General features: G+C 33.8%; 1 protein-coding gene across 1 annotated transcript in view; it reads right to left on the bottom strand.

Annotated features, from left to right (window-relative positions):
* The window catches only part of LOC127722974 (uncharacterized), a 436,121-nt gene extending 413,895 nt beyond the window's left edge, over positions 1–22,226 (bottom strand). Inside the window, exon 1 of the mRNA XM_052229363.1 lies at positions 22,039–22,226. The gene's annotated coding sequence lies outside the window, so the exon portion shown is untranslated. The remainder of the gene's footprint in view (positions 1–22,038) is intronic.
* Between the last annotated feature and the right edge of the window lie 392 nt (positions 22,227–22,618).

The raw sequence follows: 22,618 nt of genomic DNA on the forward strand, positions 1-22,618 counted from the left end.
TATAAAAAAAGCCAGAAGATCTATGTACAGTCTTATGGGTGCAGGATTACATGGGGAAAATGGTTTAGACCCTGAAACACTAATTTCCTTATTTAGAACATATATCTTACCAGTTTTGACCTACGGCCTAGAAGTCTTGATACCATCAGGTAAAAACTTAGATCTTATACAACAACAACATAGAAGGTGGATTAAACAGATTTTATCTCTCAAACTAAACGTGGCTGACCCGGCTGTCTATTTATTATCAGGTTTGCTCCCACTTGAAGCAGAGATCCATATTAAAATTATAACACTATTTGGGAATATAACCAGAGCTGAAAGATCGTCCTTAGAATGGAGAATAGCGGAACGTCAACTTCAAATTAAAACCTACTCAAGCAATAGCTGGTTTATTGATCTGAAAAAGATATGTGGCAAGTATGACATCGTAGAGTTAGAACAGTATCTTGAAAAGCCATTAACAAAAATTGAATGGAAGAGGTTTACAACCAAAAAGATTCACAAGTACTGGGAGGGTGCCATAAAGACCAAAATAAAGGGGTACTCAACATTAAGATATCTTAAATGTGAATATGATATTGGCAGAATCCATCCTTTACTTAAAACAACAAGTGCAAATATAACTGAGATAAAGAAACTGTCCATTTGCTCCAAATTCGTAACAGGAACCTACATACTGCAATCTAATAAAGCGGAATATTCAAATTATGTAACAAATCCGATGTGTAGACTCTGTAATAAAGCTGATGAAACCATTGAACATTTTATCTTACTGTGTGAAACAACATCAGAAATAAGAACATGCATCTCTTATCGGCAAAATACTACACGAAGGTAGTCTGGTTTTAGCAAGAGAAAGCCTGCAAACTCCTATTGACCTAATAACATTAATAATTAACCCTTATTATTACCTCTCAAAGAAGATGTGCAAGGATGTTGAAGACCGAGTCGGTAATCACTTGGTACCGCTATGCCGCCAACTGTTATATACACTTTATTCCGAGCGCTATGATGTGTTGACAAAAATTGATACAAAAGCAAACAGAAAATGAAGAACTGTGAATTCATTTTAGTTATAATATATATATATATATATGTGTGTGTGTGTGTGGGGATACACATAGATCTACCTCTTTTAATAGTTTTAAAGTCTATTCAATTTTTTTTACGGATTGCATAAACTTTCTTTTTTTTTAACAGTGTTAAAAAATATAATTGTACTTTTTGTCTTTATTGTTAACTTATTTTTAAAATTAAGTTTTACCATTTTAATTGCATTAGTAATATTTTTAACACTGTCGTGGCGTAAACATATATATAATTAAATAAGATAACTTTATGTACGAACTATTGTGAACCATAAATTGAACTGTGTATATACTGGTGGAGGAATCTCATTGACGGAACTACTTTCCTCTATACGGAGGTGTGCCTTGATTGGCAGAAATTCGTTTACAGATTACAGATAAAGGTTTACGTCATGTAAAAAAAAATAATCCCAGAGCGTCTGTTAATTGCAAAACGATAAGCCGGTTCGTCTGTAAGCATGTTCAATTTGGGGGGGGGGGGGTGGGGGGGGGGGGTAATTGTACTGCTCCTCGGGGCGTCTTGATTGACAAATAAAAAATGTTGTTGTTGCTGTTGTTGTTGGTTTCCCAACTGGGGATGGGAAAGCATTGCTGGTTAATTTTGGAAATAAATATTCTGACATAAAAAAAATCAACATGTTCAAAATATCCCCTCCCCCCTAAATCAGCCTCCGTGAAACTCTAGGTCTCGCCAGGGATTGCTTCTGTCAGTATACTAAAGTGTAATGTTGACTGCAAAAAGTGAATCCATTTACCAGTTAACTAGTAGGCAGGATTTTAAAAAAATCAAGCACTTTCTTTAGATATTTTTTTCTTGATATTGAATATTAGCGTATGCCTAAGTTTCATGACAATCTATAAAGGTTTACGTCATGTAAAAAAAAATAATCCCAGAGCGTCTGTTAATTGCAAAAAGATTAGTTCGTCTATTAGCATGTTCAATATAATACTGAAAAATGAAAAAAAAATGACTTCAAAATTTTCCTTGAGACATTAATCATAAAGAAGCTTCTGCCAAAGTTTCATACAATTCGATAAAGGTTTGACAAAGCAATTGATGTGTAACAAACGTTAACCCCAGACTAAAGAAATTCCTTTTATCAGTAAAATATGGGGAAAATAAAAATATATATATAGTTTCATCATTATGGCCTGTAGGCTCTTTTGATTATAAAAAAGCTTTTGTCAAACTTCCGTAAAATTTCATTAAAGTTTGTAAAAGTTATAGATAATTAAAAAAAAACTGAAAACACATACTGTCGATTAAATTTGACAGAAATTGAATATATTATTATATATAATCTGATACCATTCGATTGAAAAGTAAATTTCTCACTTAATCTGCAATTACAATCTTTTGAAGAAAGAATTACAAGGCTGATGTGTTTTTAACCAGTTTTTTTATTTTTTTTTTTTTAATTTTATTTAGACTAAAATGTTTGTTTACCAAAATTCAAGTGCACGCCCGTGCGTTTTGACGTTAACGTAGCTACGCGCCTGCCTAGATGTACATCATGTCTACACTGAGTATAGTGTACTGACTTATATTATCATATTGGTGACTATTACAACGCAATGTGAACATAAAAACATAGAAAATAAAGTTGATCATTGTAATCCATAGAAATACATCGTTTTCACCAACGCACTTCGGCGTAGCTATACCAACAAAAGGGGATGTAGGGGGAGGGGGCCGGGTATGGTGCCGTCCTCGACCGTTTTTGGAGCTTCATTTGTGGTTAATGCAGACTTTTTTCACCTGTTCCACTCCAAACTTTATCAAGTTTGGGCCCCCGGGCCCCCTTTTTCAAAATCCTTGATCTGACCAACAAGATATGCTACCATCGCACTTCAGCGTGATAAAAAAAAGACACTTCAGTGTTAAACCATCGCACTTCAGCGTGACCATTGCGGTTCGGAGTACCATCGCGGTTCAAAGTAAGTAAGTAAAACTTTATTTGGATTCGGCATATTTGACAAACATAAATCATGTTAAACTTAAGCTCTAATGAGTTTTTTATCAAAACAAATACAATAACACGAAATAAAACAAGGCATGCAGCATGCAAATAAATAGTAATAAAACAACATTAACTCTAGCATATATATAAAATTGAGAATGGAAATGGGGAACGTATCTTGCTTTCAGTAAAAACATATATATATATATATATATATATATATATGGAGCACTAAGACAGAAATAATTTTAAAGTTTTAAGTAAATAATTTAAAGTAATTATACTCCCAGCGCAGTGGCGGATCCAGGGGGAGAAGGGGGTCGGTTTGTTTTTACTATCAATGCTTTTGAACGGGAACATATAGTTGGACTCCCCTTTATCCTGGGTTGGAACCCCCTCTTGAAAATTGCTGGATCCGCCCCTGCAGCTCACACTGAATATTTCATGAACATTTATGTATATAGTCCCCTTTATCCTGGGTTGGAACCCCCTCTTGAAAATTGCTGGATCCGCCCCTGCAGCTCACACTGAATATTTCATGAACATTTATTTATATAGTTTGTTGTTGATGTCAAATGTTATTTCGTGAACATTTGTCTTAAAGGGATAGGAATGTAATATGCAGTGGCGGATCCAAGGAGGAGGATTCCGGGGTTGGACCCCCCCCCTTTTGAAATGGAGACATAATGGTTGGACCCCCCCCCCCCCCATTTATCCTTGGTTGGAACCCCCTTTGAAAAATAGCTGGATCCGCCCCTGAAATGTATGACTTATTTCCCTTTTCATAACTAAATTATTTCAGGCTTTTAGTACATTTGCGTAATTGATTATATTTCATTTACATTCACTTTAGTCTATCAAGTATTCATAGCCACTGGACGTTTAGCAACCAACGCAATCAATCAATCAAATATTCCTATACGGAACAAGGCTAACATTTGAGTTTCTTTGAACTTGGTTATTTATTTGAAAATTCTATAGTTTTGCAATGATATTCATTTTTGCTTACCATTTCGAAAGAACTTATTTAAATAGAATAATAACCATAGTTGAATCTGAAGTAATCGGGATACGACGGATTGCTTGTCTGAAATGAGTAGGGTCAAGACGGGTTGCCTATCTTAAATTAATAAGGATGAGACGGGTTGCCTGTCTGGAATTAATAAGGTTAAGAGTCTGAAGTGTGGTGCACGTTAGGCTCTATATTCAAGGCTTGTGGTGACATGATAGCTAGCTGACTTTATTGGCGGGATACGATTTGAGGGATGGTTATTGCCTGAAATGTATTAAGTTGTTTTGATGTGTTAAATGTATGAATTGAATATGTCTTTATTTTCTTTGTCATAAAATTGTTAATTGTGCCACTGCCTTGCGTATCATGTAAAGTGCCTTGGAATATACTCCACACACTGTTGCCCAGAACCACTCCCTTTACACATATGTGTTTTTCGTGAATTGTATTGTATAAATCTGGCCGTTAGTTTTCTCGTTTGACTTGTTTCAAAGTTTTCATGTCGGGGCCTTATAAAATATATAGCTGACTATACGGTATGGGTTTTGCTCATTGTTGTAAGCCAAACGGTAACCTATAATTGCTTTTATCTTCGTCATTTCAACCCTGGTGAAAAGTTATCTCATTGGCAATCATACCACATCTCCTTATTTTCATATGACGACATAAAGCTGTCTATACAAAATATGAATACATAAAGGTGTATGTACCAACTATAAAGAAATGAAGTTGTCTGTACCAACTATTAATACACCAGGGTATCTGTATACCAATTAGACGACATAAAGGTGTCTCTACCCAATGCAATACGGTGACATAAAGGTGTCTGAACCCAATACGATGACATTCAGTAAAAACATATATATATATATATATATGGAGCACTAAGACAGAAATAATTTTAAAGTTTTAAGTAAATAATTTAAAGTAATTATACTCCCAGCGTAGTGGCGGATCCAGGGGGAGAAGGGGGTCGGTTTGTTTTTACTATCAATGCTTTTGAACGGGAACATATAGTTGGACTCCCCTTTATCCTGGGTTGGAACCCCCTCTTGAAAATTGCTGGATCCGCCCCTGCAGCTCACACTGAATATTTCATGAACATTTATTTATATTAGTTTGTTCTTGATGTCAAATGTTATTTCTGAACATTTGTCTTAAAGGGATAGGAATGTAATATGCAGTGGCGGATCCAAGGAGGAGGATTCCGGGGTTGGACCCCCCCCCCCTTTTGACGATCAATGCTTTTGAATGGAGACATAATGGTTGGACCCCCCCCTCCCCCCCCCCCCCCCCATTTATCCTTGGTTGGAACCCCCTTTGAAAAATAGCTGGATCCGCCCCTGAAATGTATGACTTATTTCCCTTTTCATAACTAAATTATTTCAGGCTTTTAGTACATTTGCGTAATTGATTATATTTCATTTACATTCACTTTAGTCTATCAAGTATTCATAGCCACTGGACGTTTAGCAACCAACGCAATCAATCAATCAAATATTCCTATACGGAACAAGGCTAACATTTGAGTTTCTTTGAACTTGGTTATTTATTTGAAAATTCTATAGTTTTGCAATGATATTCATTTTTTTGCTTACCATTTCGAAAGAACTTATTTAAATAGAATAATAACAATAATTGAATCTGAAGTAATCGGGATACGACGGATTGCTTGTCTGAAATGAGTAGGGTCAAGACGGGTTGCCTATCTTAAATTAATAAGGATGAGACGGGTTGCCTGTCTGGAATTAATAAGGTTAAGAGTCTGAAGTGTGGTGCACGTTAGGCTCTATATTAAAGGCTTGTGGTGACATGATGGCTAGCTGACTTTATTGGCGGGATACGATTTGAGGGATGGTTATTGCCTGAAATGTATTAAGTTGTTTTGATGTGTTAAACGTATGAATTGAATATGTCTTTATTTTCTTTGTCATAAAATTGTTAATTGTGCCACTGCCTTGCGTATCATGTAAAGTACCTTGGAAAATACTCCACACACTGTTGCCCAGAACCACTCCCTTTACACATATGTGTTTTTCGTGAATTGTATTGTATAAATCTGGCCGTTAGTTTTCTCGTTTGAATTGTTTCAAAGTTTTCATGTCGGGGCCTTATAAAATATATAGCTGACTATACGGTATGGGTTTTGCTCATTGTTGTAAGCCAAACGGTAACCTATAATTGCTTTTATCTTCGTCATTTCAACCCTGGTGAAAAGTTATCTCATTGGCAATCATACCACATCTCCTTATTTTTATATGACGACATAAAGCTGTCTATACAAAATATGAATACATAAAGGTGTATGTACCAACTATAAAGAAATGAAGTTGTCTGTACCAACTATTAATACACCAGGGTATCTGTATACCAATAAGACGACATAAAGGTGTCTCTACCCAATGCAATACGGTGACATAAAGGTGTCTGAACCCAATACGATGACATAAGGGTATATGTACCTAATACGATGACATAAAGGTGCATGTACCTAATACGACATAAAGGTATCTATACCCAATACGACATAAATGTATCTGTACCCAATATGATCACAGAAAGGTGTCTGTATCAAGTATCGACAAAGATACGTCAGTACCCGATATGAAGACATAAATGTATCTGTACCTAATACGATGCCATAAATGTGTCTGGGCCTAATATGACAACATAAAGGTAACTGTACCCACGACTTAGAGGTCACTGTACCCACTATGACGTCTTAGAGGTAACTGTACTCAATATGACGACTTAGAGGTAACTGTACCCACTATGACGACATAAAGGTAACTGTATCAACTATGACGACATAAAGGTAACTGTTACCAATATGACGACTTAGAGGTAACTGTACCCAATATGACGACATAAAGATATATGTACCCATTATGACGACATAGGGGTTAATGTACCAAATATGGCGACGTAAAGGTAACTGTACCCAATTTGACGACGTATAGGTTTCTGTATCCAATATGACGACATACATATGTATGTAGCCAATATGAAGACATAAAGGTAACTGTACCGAATATGACGACATAAATGTGTCTGTACCCAATATGACGACATAAAGGTTTATGTATCCAATATAACGACATAAATGTGTCTGTACCCAATATGACGACATAAAGGTATCTGTACCGACTATGACGACATAAAGATGTCTGTACCCAATATATCGATTTAAAGGTATCTGTACCCATTATGACGACATAAAGACGTCTGTACCGAATATGACGACATAAAGGTATCTGCACCCAATATAATCGTAGACAGTAATCTTTCTAATCGTTATAACATAACAACGATGAAAACACACCATATAAGGACTTATTGACATCTTAAAATGTAGTAAACCGAACCACAGCATATAATGTTACATGCACATGATATAATGACACAACCACATCATATAAAGGTGTTTGCATATAATATAAGGGAAAATGCACATTATATATATATTAGTATATATGCACATCATATAAGGATCTTTGCACATCACATATAAGTACATTTGCAAATCATATAATTATAATTGCACATCATATATATAAGTATATTTGCACATCATATTATTTGTTATTATACTTCATGTAAAAATGCCAGATTTCTATTGGTTAATACGAAGGAGACAATTTACTTTATCCCATGGCTGAGTGAGAGACCATTTTTTTTAATGTCACCCTATCGTCCAGACCAATCAAAAATCGATTATTTAAAGGACAATGAATTGAATTTACATCAAGTAATTAAAGACAATGCCTTAAGTTCTACGTTTTGGCTCAGATTTTAATTTTTGACTGTCAAAATAAAAAAATGAGACATCTTGCTTCACTTCTGTTGATTTTTCTAATACCCGTAACTTTGTTATGAACGTGACGTCATAGAAAATACTTTTATATAAAATTCATCTGTAAAAGACAATAATGATAGGACATTCAGTATAATAAATTAAATAATACATAGCTGAGAGGGTGAAAGAGCGGATTGGTACCCCTCGAAAAAGTAATGTCAACCGTGGCTTCGCCACGGTTTGCCAATGTTTTCTCGGGGTAACAATCTGCTCTATCACCCTCTCAGCTATGTGTTATTGATATATTATTCAGGTCTCAGACAGGGTATATAATGTGACATTGCCGGATTAGAGTTTATATTCTGATATAAACTCTAAATCGGGAATGTCATATTATATATCCTGTCTAACATTACACATAAATTACGGATTACCCTTGCTTAAATATTTTTATCAGTACCAGATATGTTTTAAGCATTCACCATGCAGTTTATATATTTTCCGCATAAGTGAAAGATTTTGTAATTAGCTGTGAAAATAATTATATCGCGTATGCAATAATTGTAATAACATTTTAAGACACTAATTAAGTATTTGATGTGTAAATCGCGTGATTCAAATTAAAAACGTATTAATGACGGATATTTGTCATTATTTTCCCTCTGTTAGTCCCAGAGAATAGAGTTGGTGAATTTGATTTCAACATGTATTCAGAAAAAAATAAACAGATTGACAATAATCAGATACGCCACGACAAATTACTTCTTAACGCACAAAAAAGTTTAAACGAACTGAAAATGTCGTGTCAACAATCATACGAAACTAAAGTTAACCTGCACATTACCCCAGATAGTGTTTTTGTGAACTCTCCTAACAGAACAACTCATAGTCAGCCTTTACAAACGCGATCACCCGAACCGGAGATGTCTAACGGTACAGTTAATGACTCACAACAAACACACGATACACACCGTACAAACGTGCTTGCAAAAAATGATGAACGTTACAAAAGTGATGAACCCGCTATGTACAGAATTCCCGTTCGCTTACAAGGTTCTACTGCTGCGGTTCAGTCCACTGATGACAATTTCTTTACCGGTGTTACTCGGAAAAGGTCTACAAGGTATTATTTGTCAGGAATTGATTCGAAGTCAACTCGTTCCGGAATTATGTCATACTTAGAAAGTAGAAGTGTGCAAGTGACATATCTGAGATTGTTTCAATCTCGCAATAGTTCGCGCAATATGTCTGCCAAACTGAACGTAGCTGAAAGTTGTGCAAATATTGTTGAGAGTGAAAACTTTTGGCCGATCAATGTATATTGTAGACGCTGGCTTAGTAACCAGGAATGGTATCAAGCGACCAAAAGCAAGGCGATAACTAAAACCTTTCATGATGAATAGAACTTATATTTCAACTGTTGTACTATTTCTGAGTATTACTTATTTTGTTTTTTATGTCTAGTATTAAGTTAGTAGCATGGAATGTCAGGGGTATCATGTCCTCTACTATTTGTCTTAGTAAATTGTTAAAGGACAGTGACTGTGATATATGTGTTATATTTGAACATAAATTGAAAGAAAGGTCTTTACATTATTTGTCTACAAATGAAAAAAGGTACAACTGTATAAGTAATGCTGATGCATTACCCATAGGGTATAATGCATACCATGGTAAGGTTGGCATTGCCATATTATACAAAACTTCACTTCAGTTTTCTGTAAATGAAATATGTGACATTAACTCCAGTAGAATAGCTGGTATTGAACTAAAAAATCAATCCTATGGATCACTGTTTATCTTTGGTGCTTACTTACCATCTGATGACTCTATTGAGAACTATAAGAGTGAAATAAATACACTAGATACTTTATATTCATACTACAGTACTAATGGTAATTGTATAATTGCAGGTGACTTAAATGCTAGTTGTTTAGGAAAAGACATCTCTACATCAAATAGTAGTAAATCAAAAGAGTTATTACAATTTGTATCTAGACATCATTTGTTGTATGCCGGGGGTAAAATACACCATAAAGGTCCAAATTATACGTATATAACCAAACACACAATGTTAGATTATATCCTATGTAATCAAAGTATTTATAGAAAACTAAGGTACTATGAAATCCTTGATGAAGGAGCGATATCTAGCACGTTCGATCATTTGCCAGTGGTGGTTGCGGTTGCGATAGACTCCAACCAGCATCGTGTACTGAACTCTTGCGACAAATTACCTGCTCGGCATAAGGTTACTGGTGCGCAGATTAACGAATACCAAACACTGCTGAACGATCCCATTGATATGTTGATTGATAGTATGAGGTCTTATTCTTATATTGACATTGACGCCATCAATGACGAATTCGTTGACATTTTACATACTGCTGCAGACATTGCAATTCCGAAATGCGGATTCAACCCACATACCAAACCTTACTGGAACGCAGATGTTAAACGAGCACATGACAATGAAAGATCAAAGCGTAGGTGTTGGGTACTAGAAGGTCGGCCTCGAGGCATGCATTTTGTCTCTTATCGAATGTACAAAAGAGCAAAGGCCGAATTTAGACATGTACAACAAGTGGCTAATGAACAGTATATGCAGAATTGTTATGACGATCTCAATGAAACTGCAGAATGTGACGTTCGTTCGTTTTGGAAACAAATAAAACGTTTTAAAGGTTGTTCGTCTAAAGTTTATCCCGAGATTGTGTATGAAGATAAAGTGTGTAATACTCCTGAGTCTGTAGCCAACTGTTTCGCCGAATATTTCCATAATCTATACCAGCCAAAGGATGAGGATAATTTTGACAATGAATTTAAATGTTCTATCGAAACCACATACAATGAAATTATTAAAACTGCGGTGTTGAAAGGGAATACTTACCTGGTGGGTTGATAACTGAACAAGAAGTTTCTGAATTGGTAGGACAGTTAAAATATAAAAAAGCCGCTTGACATGACAGAGTTCAAAACGAACATTTGCGTCACGGAGGTATCTCTGTTGTGAAGTGTGTAACCGCTCTATTCAATATCATCATCAAACAAGGGCAAATACCGATGAACTGGAAACTAGGCCTCCTTGTTCCTATCTTCAAAGGTGGAACAAGTGCAAGACTTCACCGGATAATTACAGACCAGTTAGATTGCTTTCCTGTGTTTCGAAACTATTTGAAAGCGTCATTAAAGCTCGGTTAATACATTTTGTGCTATATGACAAAAGCATTCCGTATCTCCAACAGCAAGGATTTCAAAAGTACCTTAGTTGCTTAACTGCATCATTTAACTTACATGAGACAATTTATCATAACCTTGAATTATTCAGTAAAATTTTTGTCGCTATTTTAGATAGTAAAAAAAGCTTTTGATACTGTATGGAGAATTGGTTTAATGTATAAATTGTTTAATATAGGGGTAACAGGTAAAATGTGGTCAGTTATAAATGACTGTCATATTGATACCATGAGTTCAGTAGTTGTAAACCAGTGTCATAGTCTGAGTTCTTTCCTGTATTACAAGGTGTAATATAAACGAAATGTTGGTTGAACTTGAAAAATGTAACCAGAAAACAGGTGTATATCATATAGCTAGTTCCTCTCCTGCTCTCGCTGACGACATTTCATGTATCGGCACAACCCCGTCAGGTCTTCAGGGAATGTTAGATACATGTGCTGACTATGCACATAGATGGAGATTTTGTTTCAATGCGAAGAAGTCGTGTGTAATGCAATTCTCCCCGAATCCACGAGAAGTTCGGTTACGATACGATTGGCGTATTGCGAACAGTGTTCTTCCAATAGCAGAAGATTATACTCATTTGGGTATTGAGCTTAACTCTAAATTTAGATCGGCAGAAAGGACTTCAAACGCATGTAGAAGAGGCAAGAACTCTTTTTTCGCCCTTAATGGTGTTTGTTTCAAGTCAACAAATCCATGCGTTCTACTTAAACTGTATAAATCTATTGTGTTACCTACTGTCCTGTATGGTTGTGAAATGTGGACTAATTTAAAGTCAAACGATGTAGTAACGATGAATTGTTTTCTGCACTTTTTAGTCAAGCGTATTTTTGACTTGAGAACTTCAACTAGGTCAGATATGTGTCAAAGTATACTCGGACTTCATCTATTACTTCAACTATAGAGATAAAGAAGTTGTATTTCTTACAAAAGCTGTGTAGCCTTAATGGCAATTTCTTAACACAAAAAAACTATTTCTTGTGCGCCTGTACTCTTATTTTATTGACAGTGAACGTAAACATTATGGGTTCATTCCAGAAATTATGGATATCTTATACAAATATTATCTTCATGAATATATGATAATTTTTTTGCGAGATGGAGTTTTCCCTACAAAGCAATCTTGGAAATTTATAGTAAATAATACGGTAGACAAAGTACAAACTGATGAATGAACTCGTCGTAAACAGAACGACAATAACTTTTCTCGTTTTAGAAATATTCACCTCTCGGTCAAAGTCCCTGAATTCTGGAAAAGCGCAAGATCATCAAGAGAAATCATAAACGCATATTTCATAACAAAATTACTAACTGACATCCCTAATAACACGGGAAGCACTTGCGAGCTATGTGACAGACCATTTCTAGATGTATACGTACATGCATGTTGTAGTTGTTGTGGAACTCAATCAATCAGAGATATATGGTGGGATTTCATTATTGAAAGTTTTCCATTACAATTATTTGTTGAACTGTATTCATACGATGATGAACAGTTATACTGCATTCTTTTTAGCAAGCACGTAACAACAGTCAATATCGACACTGACAGTTTTCTTAAGCTGTGCCACGTACACGTTGCACACTGCGTGTCTGAGTATAGCAGAGTAACGAGAAGGATAATACGGTAGCGTGCTAGTACATGAACTATCGTTAGTGAGAGCAAGTTTCTTTAAATGTTCTTTTGGTAATATACTATAGTTATTGTACATATTGTAATATTATGTTGTGTTGTCTGCTTTGTAAACTTTTGTAATTTAATCTGTTTATAGCATATAGTTGTTCATTGAATCTCTTGATAGAGGAAATGAATGAATGAATGAATGAATGAATGTGATTCAAATTAAAAACGTATTATTGACGGATATTTGTCATTATTTTCCCTCTGTTAGTCCCAGAGAATGGCACATTCTCAATTTTATCTTATTAAGTTCTTTAATAGCTGGTGTCATGGAGCTAGTGAAAAGGGACAGAAATATAAGTTGTACTATAATTATTAACATCAATTTTATCAGCAATCAAATCCGAGCTTCCAAGTAATTGGGAAAGTACCTATTATAGAGGTGGCGTGAATCAGATGTGGATACTAAAAAATCCAAAGATCTTTTAGAGTACATACAATCTAAGATTATTTTATCTTGCAATAGTATTAAAACATTTGACTTTTCTACACTTTAAACAAGCATTCACCATTCTAAACTAAAAACAAATTGAAAGAGTTGGTCCTCCTTTGTTTACAAACGAATAATTTTAATAAGGTTTTTAGAATGTTTTGAAATTTGAATATTTGATGTTTTTGTTAAGAATGAATACATTAAAAAGACGCACAAAAAGCCTGCCTTTTGAAATGTTTGGTGCTACACGGACATAATTTCAGGATTTGTTTTACATTGATATTCTTACAAATGATCTACAGTGATTTTTAAGAGAGATGCTATCAACATTGCCGCATGACAAATGAATTAACCTTCTTAAAAGTTTTTCAACGCCTCACAAATCTTTGTTAAAATGACACTCGCCGAAACAAAGCTAAATGATTAAAAGATTATTCTTATTGTCAAGGATAAGCTATCTCAATCTCCAAAGATGGGTTTTGATGTAAAACTTTGAAAAGCATGGTGTTATTGAGGAGTCATCCACTGGGTAGATTTTCTATAGTCTATTATTAAGTATGCAAATGATATTGATCAGTAAGCCGTGTTATTGTATAGCAACAACATAATTATACAAAAAGTAACCAAACGTTAGCGTGTAAGGATATATCATATTGCACTCGTGCATATAAAGCTTCAAACTAGAATAGTCAACAGGACAAAAATATTTGTTCAAGATTTGCTTTACAATAAAGAATATGTTTACACTGATGTGTTAGCTTGTGCAATTTACCAATATTCATGCAGTAACCCTAAACTACAAAATCTTTGATTTTCAATAATATTATATCAAAGTAATATTTAGCATTATTTGTATATTTGAAAAATATGCATTGTAGATCAAAAATGATGGAAGAGGTCAATGCGAGAATCCCCATGAGGGCTACATAAAAACATAGTCTGCAAAGAAAGAGGGAGTTCAAGACTAATTTCCATTTTTTTACATGATATAAAACATTTCGAATTTCGTAGGAAAGAACAGTTAAAAATACAGAGCAAAATGTAAGAAGATACCAACGGGACAAAAACAAAACACAAATCCGACTGAATCATGGCTAACGAAAAAAAAGGCGATCAATATTCAATAAAAACAAACAGAGAAAACTAAAGTATGAGCACTACTAAACAAACAATAACCAGGGATCAATTCTCTCTCTCTCTCGCGCTCTCTCTCTCTTAAACTACACACTGTTTTGTCAAGCACCAAAGTGTATTCCATCAAGACCGCCTTACATGGACAAAACTCATATGATATATGATATGTCTTTATAAACAATAGATTCATTTGTATTTGTTTTTATTTCAGCTAAATTCCAATGTATGGCCTTTCCTTTTTGCGACAAGACATACATGTAGGATACATGATACTATCTAATAGTTGTGTTGACCAGTCACCACAATAACTCCATTACAAACATGAAACTCTAGACCACAATGTTGTTTTTGAAATATATTTACATATATAATCATTACAGATATAATCAAAGTACGTTGAAGATTTTTACAAGGTCTCATCAAATGTCGACTAGTCAGACAAATTTTGATTCAGTTTCTCTTACAGAAATTGTTACAAAATTGCCAGTGATTACAACACATAAGTATGATTTATAATGAAGTTTGCCTATCGGTCCGACTATTTTCAAAAACTATCTGACAATACGGTCATGATTTTTTGTCTGTGTTACTACAAAGAGAGGGGTACTGTTGCGCACTAAAGATTAAAGTACACACAGTTATGCAACAAGTTATACAGATATAGTTAAAATTCATACATTATTGAGAAATATAAAATATGTCAGTATGTTTACTTGACAATCCAGGAGTAAATTTAAATTCTACCAAAGAGAATAAGTCATGTACGGTGTAGAGAACTTACGCTCTCTCCTTTTTATAACGTAACAAAACAATATTTTTGCCTGAAATATTAAGAAATGTTCCTTATTTTGAGTATTATGGACGATTAAGCTCTACTTCCTGGAACAATGTTACTACACTGTAGGAAAACTAACAATCTGAATGACGACAATAAAACCAAGTGTAAATATTGCAAATCAGAGAATGGTAAACCTGGTGTATAGGACAAGACCATTAGCTAAGGACCAAAACAAATGAAAGATTAATAATTTCCTGTTGACTGCTGCTTGGAAAATAGCTTTCCATTCCAATTCTTTGCAGATAATAAATACAAATCAATTTCATCTGCGTAAAACGTGTAATATGGAAAGGTAGATGATATTTTCAATGGTGTTTGATAAAACAACTCATTTGGGAACTTTTGAGCACAATAAACGCACAATTTCCTTGAATTTCACTAAAAATTCACCGTTTTACATTGTCCATGTTTTTTCGAGAACAAGATTTAAAACGTCCAGGTTTTAAAACAAACGGTCCTTGTTTTTCAAATAATATGTGAATAAGAAAGAATGCATTTTTTTAGAATGGAATTGGGGAATATGTCAAAGAGACAACAATCCGACCAAAGAGCAGAAAACAGCCGAAGGCCACTAATGGGTCTACAACACAGGGAGAAAATACCGCACCCGCAGGCGGGCTTCAGCTGGCCCCTAAATAAAAAATGTGTCCTAGTTCAGTGAAAATTGACGTCATTCTAAACTCCAAAGCATATAATAGAACTAAATTTTAAAAAATCATACAAGACTAACAAAGGCCAGAGGATCCTGACTTGGGACAAGCGCAAAAATGCGGCGGGGTTAAACATGTTCTGTGAGATCTCAACCCTCCCACTATACATCTAGCCAATGTAGAATAAACAAACACACAGCAATACGCACAGTAAAATACAGTTTAAAAGAAGTCAGAGTCCGATGTCACAATAGGTAAAAGAAACTAAAAAAATTACAATGACACTTAATCCGCCCTTGTCTTCTTCCTAATTGACAATACGATTTAAATTGAATAAAATATCTAATAAAAATGAAATTAACACTTTAGAAATGTCTGTTGTCCGAAGCGTTTTTCTGGTCTCACTTTCAAACGTGTGCAATCATGTCTATATCACCATTGATTATCTTGATCATATCTGCTTTTTGTCAACAAGAATCGGACAACTATCACTTTCATTTGATGATATTGTATTCTTGTATAATGAAAAATTACAGGAATAAGATGTGGTATGAATTTCAACAAGACAACCATCTACGGTAGACCAAATGATGTAATTATTTATAACTATAGGTCACTGCACATCCTTCAACAATGATCAAAACCTAAAACATATAGTAAGCTATAAATGGCCCAGATATACATGTAACACAATGTAAAAAAATCAAACGAGGAACCCAACCGTTTGACGTATATACAAAAGCAACAAACAAAAGACAAAAAAAAAACATTGAAAAATAACCATATTGTGACACGGTTGTCCAAGCCACCATATTAGGATAGAAGAAAAATATTCATAAAAACTGATTGATACAAAAAAGGAAAAGGACAATACAACACCATATGACTACCAACGTTTTTAGAGATCATGTGTTCACGTTTAACACAATATGTCGTATGATATCCCAAGGTAATACATTTATAGCGTATGATACCATTTTTATGTTGAAAAGCATTGTGGATTATTTCTTTTAGACGATTTTTCAATTTAACATGGGGAATGGTGGTATACAGGATTGAAAAATCAAAAGTTTTGATAGAACTAATTTTAGAAAAAGATCGAGATTTAAAATATATGAATATAGATGAATATACTGTAATACATCCAATTAAAAACGGGATAATTATACCACAGTTATGAGTATATACACAAAATACATAACTTACACTTTTCTTATACTTTAACAACCACATAATTCACATATAACTTATATAAAGTATGATACAAAGAAGCACTCCAAAGCTTTTAAGAAACCTAGAACTTGTTTATCTTAGATTACATTTTTTCAAAAAGCAATTTCATAGCTATAGGGTTAATAGCTGTCGTGTATCTTGAGTAAAGGATAAAGGCAACAGTAGTATATCGCTGTTCAAAAGTCATAAATCGAAAACAAATCCGGGGAACAAACTAAAACCGAGGGAAACACATCAACTATAAGAGGAAAACATAGGAACAACAGGAACACTGAAGTGCAACAAAAACAAACGTCGACATACATAGAAACGAACTATTTGAAAACAACTGCCATATTCCTGACTTGATAAAGGACATTTTAAGAAAAAATGGTGGGTTGAACCTGCTTGTATGGCTCGCCAAACCTCCCGCTTACATGGCAATGTTCAAAAATATCTCTAAAATGACACTACTTGACAGAAATACAGCACAAACACACGCAAGAATATTATCATAGAGAAACGCACACACAAATAATATAATAGTCGACAAAACAGGCAAACTTAAGAAGTCTTTACCATCTAAGAATAATAATAATACTTTTTTACAAAAGCTATACAGCTTATATGTAGATAACACAATAAACATCAAATTCCAATATGCACATATATATATATAAACAGTAATAGATAGGTAATAATCTGCAATTGTTTAATAATAGTAGCAGACCATAAAACACAACATTGAAGCAGCAAAAACCTAGCCAAGGTAACCCTATCTGCTATTATTTGTTTTCATTCAACGAAATACAAACGTATCTCTATTGATTTTGGCCTACAATACATGACCATGTCCGCTATTAAACCGTTGCAACTCATGTACTCCCAATGAAGTATATCTGGCATATTTATCGTATTCGTTACAAAATAATCTTAGATTTAATGTGCCAAAAATATATTTGCATTTCATGGTGGTGATTTTAGGGACAAGTACTAAAGACAGTCAAAAAGTTATTACTGCCAACGGAATTGTGTTGACCATGATAAAAAAAGTCATTGATATAAAACAACCAAAGAGTTGGCTACATTCCAGATTAAAAATAAATCCATTATTTTAACTATTTTTCCATTTGCATTAATTAAACAAATAAGTTATTTGATAGCTATTTAACTTGTAAAAAAGGACAGAAACATAAGTTGTAATAGAATACGTACTGGAAGCCGATATGATACGACATTTGACAGAATTTTTGGGAAGTGTAAGTATATACAATGAATAGTAGAGACCTGTTAAATTTAAAACAAGACCCTACGCCGACATGAGATAATAATGCTTCTCTTAACTGTTTGGTTCGTCACAGAGTTGACGGCCTTGAATGTAGATCAAATTGTAATCCGTGTAGTGTTTACGTCACAACATAATTTTGTTCTTTATTGCTTTTTAGGTCAGTACGAAAACAACACACTTTCTGCGTAGTAGAACTTTATTTCTAATCTGATGAAGTATAAGAACCGAAACAGTAAAGAGCTAGATGACTAAAAAGGATTCAATGTAATAGCCTTATCCATCTAAGGCCAACGTTGCCTGTGGGAGTTGAGAACTTAATTTTAGAATAATTTATAAGTTTACAAAATAAACTTTAATAAGGTTGTTAGAATGTTTTGAAATTTGAATTCTTGATGTTTTTGTTAGGAATGAATAAATTAAAAAGACGCACAAGCCTGCTTTTTGAAATGTTTAGTGCTACACGGACATAGTTTGAACATTATATTCTTACAAATGATCTACAGTGATTTTAAGAGAGATGCTTTCAAGATTGTCACACGACAAATGTAATAATCTTCTTCTGAACAGTTTTTCAACGCCTCACAAATCTTTGTTAATATGACACTCACCGAAACAAAGACAAATGATTTAAAGATTATTTTTATTGTCAAGGATTATCTATCTCAATCTCCAAAGATGTGTTTTGATGTAAAACTTTGTAAAGCATGATGTTATCGAGGAGACATCCACTGGGTAGATTTTCTATAGTCTATTATGAAGTATACAAATGATATTTATCAGTGAGCCGTGGTATTGTATAGCAACAACAGATTCATACAAAAAATAACCAAACGTTAGCGTATATGGATATATCATATTGCACTCGTGCATATAAAGCTTCAAACTAGAATCGTCAACAAGACAAAAATATTTGTTCAAGATTTGCTTTACAATAAAGAATATGTTTACACTGATGTGTTAGCTTGTGCAATTAACCAATATTCATGCAGTAACCCTAAAATACAAAATCTTTGATTTTCAATAATATTATATCAAAGTAATCTTTAGCATTATTTGTATATTTGAAAAATTTGCATTGTAGATAAAAAAACGATGGAAGAAGTCAATGCGAGAATCCTCATTTTGTATAAGATGGATACATATAAACATGGTCTGCAAAGAAAGAAGGAGTTCAAGACTAATTTTCGTCGTTTTTACATGATATAAAAACACATTTCGAATTTCGAAGGAAAGGAAATTTAAGAACAAAGAGCAAAATGTAAGAAGATAGCAATGGAACAATAATAAAACACAAATCCGACTGAATCATGGCTAATGTAAAACTAGGCGATCAATATTCAATAAAAACTACCAGAGAAACTGAAAATTGAGCACTAAGCTGTGTTGACCAGTCACCACAATAACTCCATGACAAACATGACACGATGTTGTTATGGAGATATATCTACAGATATGATCGGAGTACATGTATAAACTTTGGAGATATGATCGGAGTACATGTATAAACTTTGAAGATATGATCGGAGTACATGTATAAACTTTGTTACAAGGTCTCATCAAATGTTGACTAGTCAGACAAATTTGGTTCAGGTGTCTGACAGAAATTGTTTCAAAATAACCAGTGATTACAACACATCACAATGATTTGTAATGAAGTTAGCCTATCGGTCCAGCTATTTTCAAAAACTGTCTGACAATACGGTCATTATTTTTTGTCTGTGTTACTACGAAGAAAGGGGTACTGTTGCGCCCTAAAGATTAAAGTAAACACAGTCATGCAACAAGTTATACAGATATAGTTAAAATTCATACATTATTGAGAAATATAAAATATGTCAGTATGTTTACTTGACAATCCAGGAGTAAATTAAAATTCTACCAAAGAGAATAAGTCATGTACAGTGTAGAGAACTTACGCTCTCTCTTTTTTATAACGTAACAAAACAATATTTTTGCCTGAAATATTAAGAAATGTTCCTTATGAGTATTATGGACGATTAAGCTCTATTTCCTGGAACACTGTTACTCCACTGTAGGAAAACGAAAAATCTGAATGACGACAATAAAACCAAGTGTAAATATTGCAAATCAGAGAATGGTAAACCTGGTGTATAGGACTAGACCATTAAGCTCAGGACCAAAACAAATGAAAGATTAATAATTTCCTTTTGACTGCTGCTTGGAAAAATAGCTTCCCATTCCAATTCTTTGATGATAATGAATAAAAATCAATTTCATTTGCGTAAAACGTGTAGTATTGTAAGGTAGATGATATTTTCTATGGTGTTTGATAAAACAACTCATTTGGAAACTTTTGAGCACAAACAACGAACAATTTCCTTGAATTTCACTAAAAATTCACCGTTTTACGTTGTCCATGTTTTTTTTGAAAACAAGATTTAAAACGTCCAGGTTTTTTAACAAATCGTCCGTGTTTTTCCAATAATATGTGAATAAGAAAGAATGCGTTTTTTTAAAATTAAGAATGGAATTGGGGAATATGTCAAAGAGACAACAATCCGATCAAAGCGCAGAAAACAGCCGAAGGCCACCAATGCCGCACCCGGAGGCGGGCTTCAGCTGGCCCCTAAATACAAATGTGTACTAGTTCAGTGAAAAATGGACGTCATACTAAACTCAAAAACATATAATAGAACTAAAATTAAAAAAACAAACAAGACTAACAAAGGCCAGAGGCTCCTGACTTGGGAGAAGCGCAACAATGCGGCGGGGTTAAACATGTTCTGTGAAATATCAACCTTCCCCCTATACCTCTAGCCAATGTAGAATAAACAAACACACAGCAATACATACAGTAAAATACAGTTTAAAAGAAGTCTGAGTCCGATGTCAAAATAGGTAAAAGAAACTAAAAAAATTACAATGACATTTAATCCGCCCTTGTCTTCTTCCTAATTGACAATAAGATTTAAATTGAATAAAATATCTAATAAAAATGAAATCAACACTTGATAAATATGTGTTGTCCGAAGCGTTTTTCTGGTCTCACTTTCAACCGGAACTCTCAATGCAAAAAAAATGTGAAATCCGGGGATGTAACAGAACCGGAACAGTTGAAGAGCTAATTGACCAAAAGGAAATAAAAACAACAACTCCATCTAAGGTTCAACTTTGGAAATTTTTTGAAATTTATAAACGGACAGTTTTAAATGATTAAGTGTTGGTTGCTAAAGGGCATACGATACAGTTACAGGGGAGGTAATGTCGTTGCCAACGACGTCAAACTGCGATATATCGGGAAAAGATGCATTTTTCGACTTATTTTCATCATTCAGACTGATATAACTTGAAAACGAATTGATGGACCCCTCTTTCTTAAAATGGCATTAGGATTGATTACGTATGAAGATTATTTGTACCAATTTTTATGAAAAAGTCACCGATGAGATTTTTTTAGATTAGATAAGTATACAGCAAAAAATTCCGTTTTTTTCTTCCTAAAGTCCTGAAACTTTGATAAAAATTAATTATTTCCAAAGAATTGTTATAAAAATTTAGAGCATACTTATGTAAAAGAGATTTTCCAAATGTTTTTACAAAAATCCTATTGTGATTATCTTTTGAAACAAAAAAGTTAGGTATCTCTATCCAAAGGATAGAAATGTTCCAAAAAACACTATACCTATTGTGAACATTTAAAAAAAAACCTTTTAGTTGAAGAAAAAAAATGAGACTACTTACTTCAAGGCATCTTATATCTGATTCAAATATGGATCTGTAAATAACAATGCAGGACACTTTTCAATGACTACCCATTTATAAATTCCGAATTACTATATAATGTGTCCTTGTTACTAAATAAAAGATGACTGAGAAGTTAGTCTTTCTCTAAATGTTTTGCGCATGAGTATATACACATTTCTACTTCGTCATTCTGAAGTTTTTAATCATTTCAAGCATTGTTTGTAGGACAAATGGTAGGTAATGTAATATATCTGCTGCTACACCCCACATGAATTAATACGGAAAAGATATAGAACACATTCAAAACTGAAAATTAAAAAAAATGTCGATCTTTGTGAATCTGTACAGAAAACTAAATGAAAAAAAAAACAAACAAGGAAATAAAAATATTGGGAAAAAATGTAACGGAGTTAGATAAAACATATACAATTATCTTATACTCTATAAGGTGATAAATTGTTTCGGTCCCGGATTTATTAAAATCTATATTGATAAATAAACATCCGTTGTTCGACCTGCTAGTCAAATGCGTTTTGTTAAAATATATTTTTTTTACTTTTTTTGGTCTTTTGGAAAT

Source organism: Mytilus californianus, unplaced genomic scaffold (assembly GCF_021869535.1).
Source record: "Mytilus californianus isolate M0D057914Y unplaced genomic scaffold, xbMytCali1.0.p SCAF_13, whole genome shotgun sequence".
Classification (NCBI taxonomy): domain Eukaryota; kingdom Metazoa; phylum Mollusca; class Bivalvia; order Mytilida; family Mytilidae; genus Mytilus; species Mytilus californianus.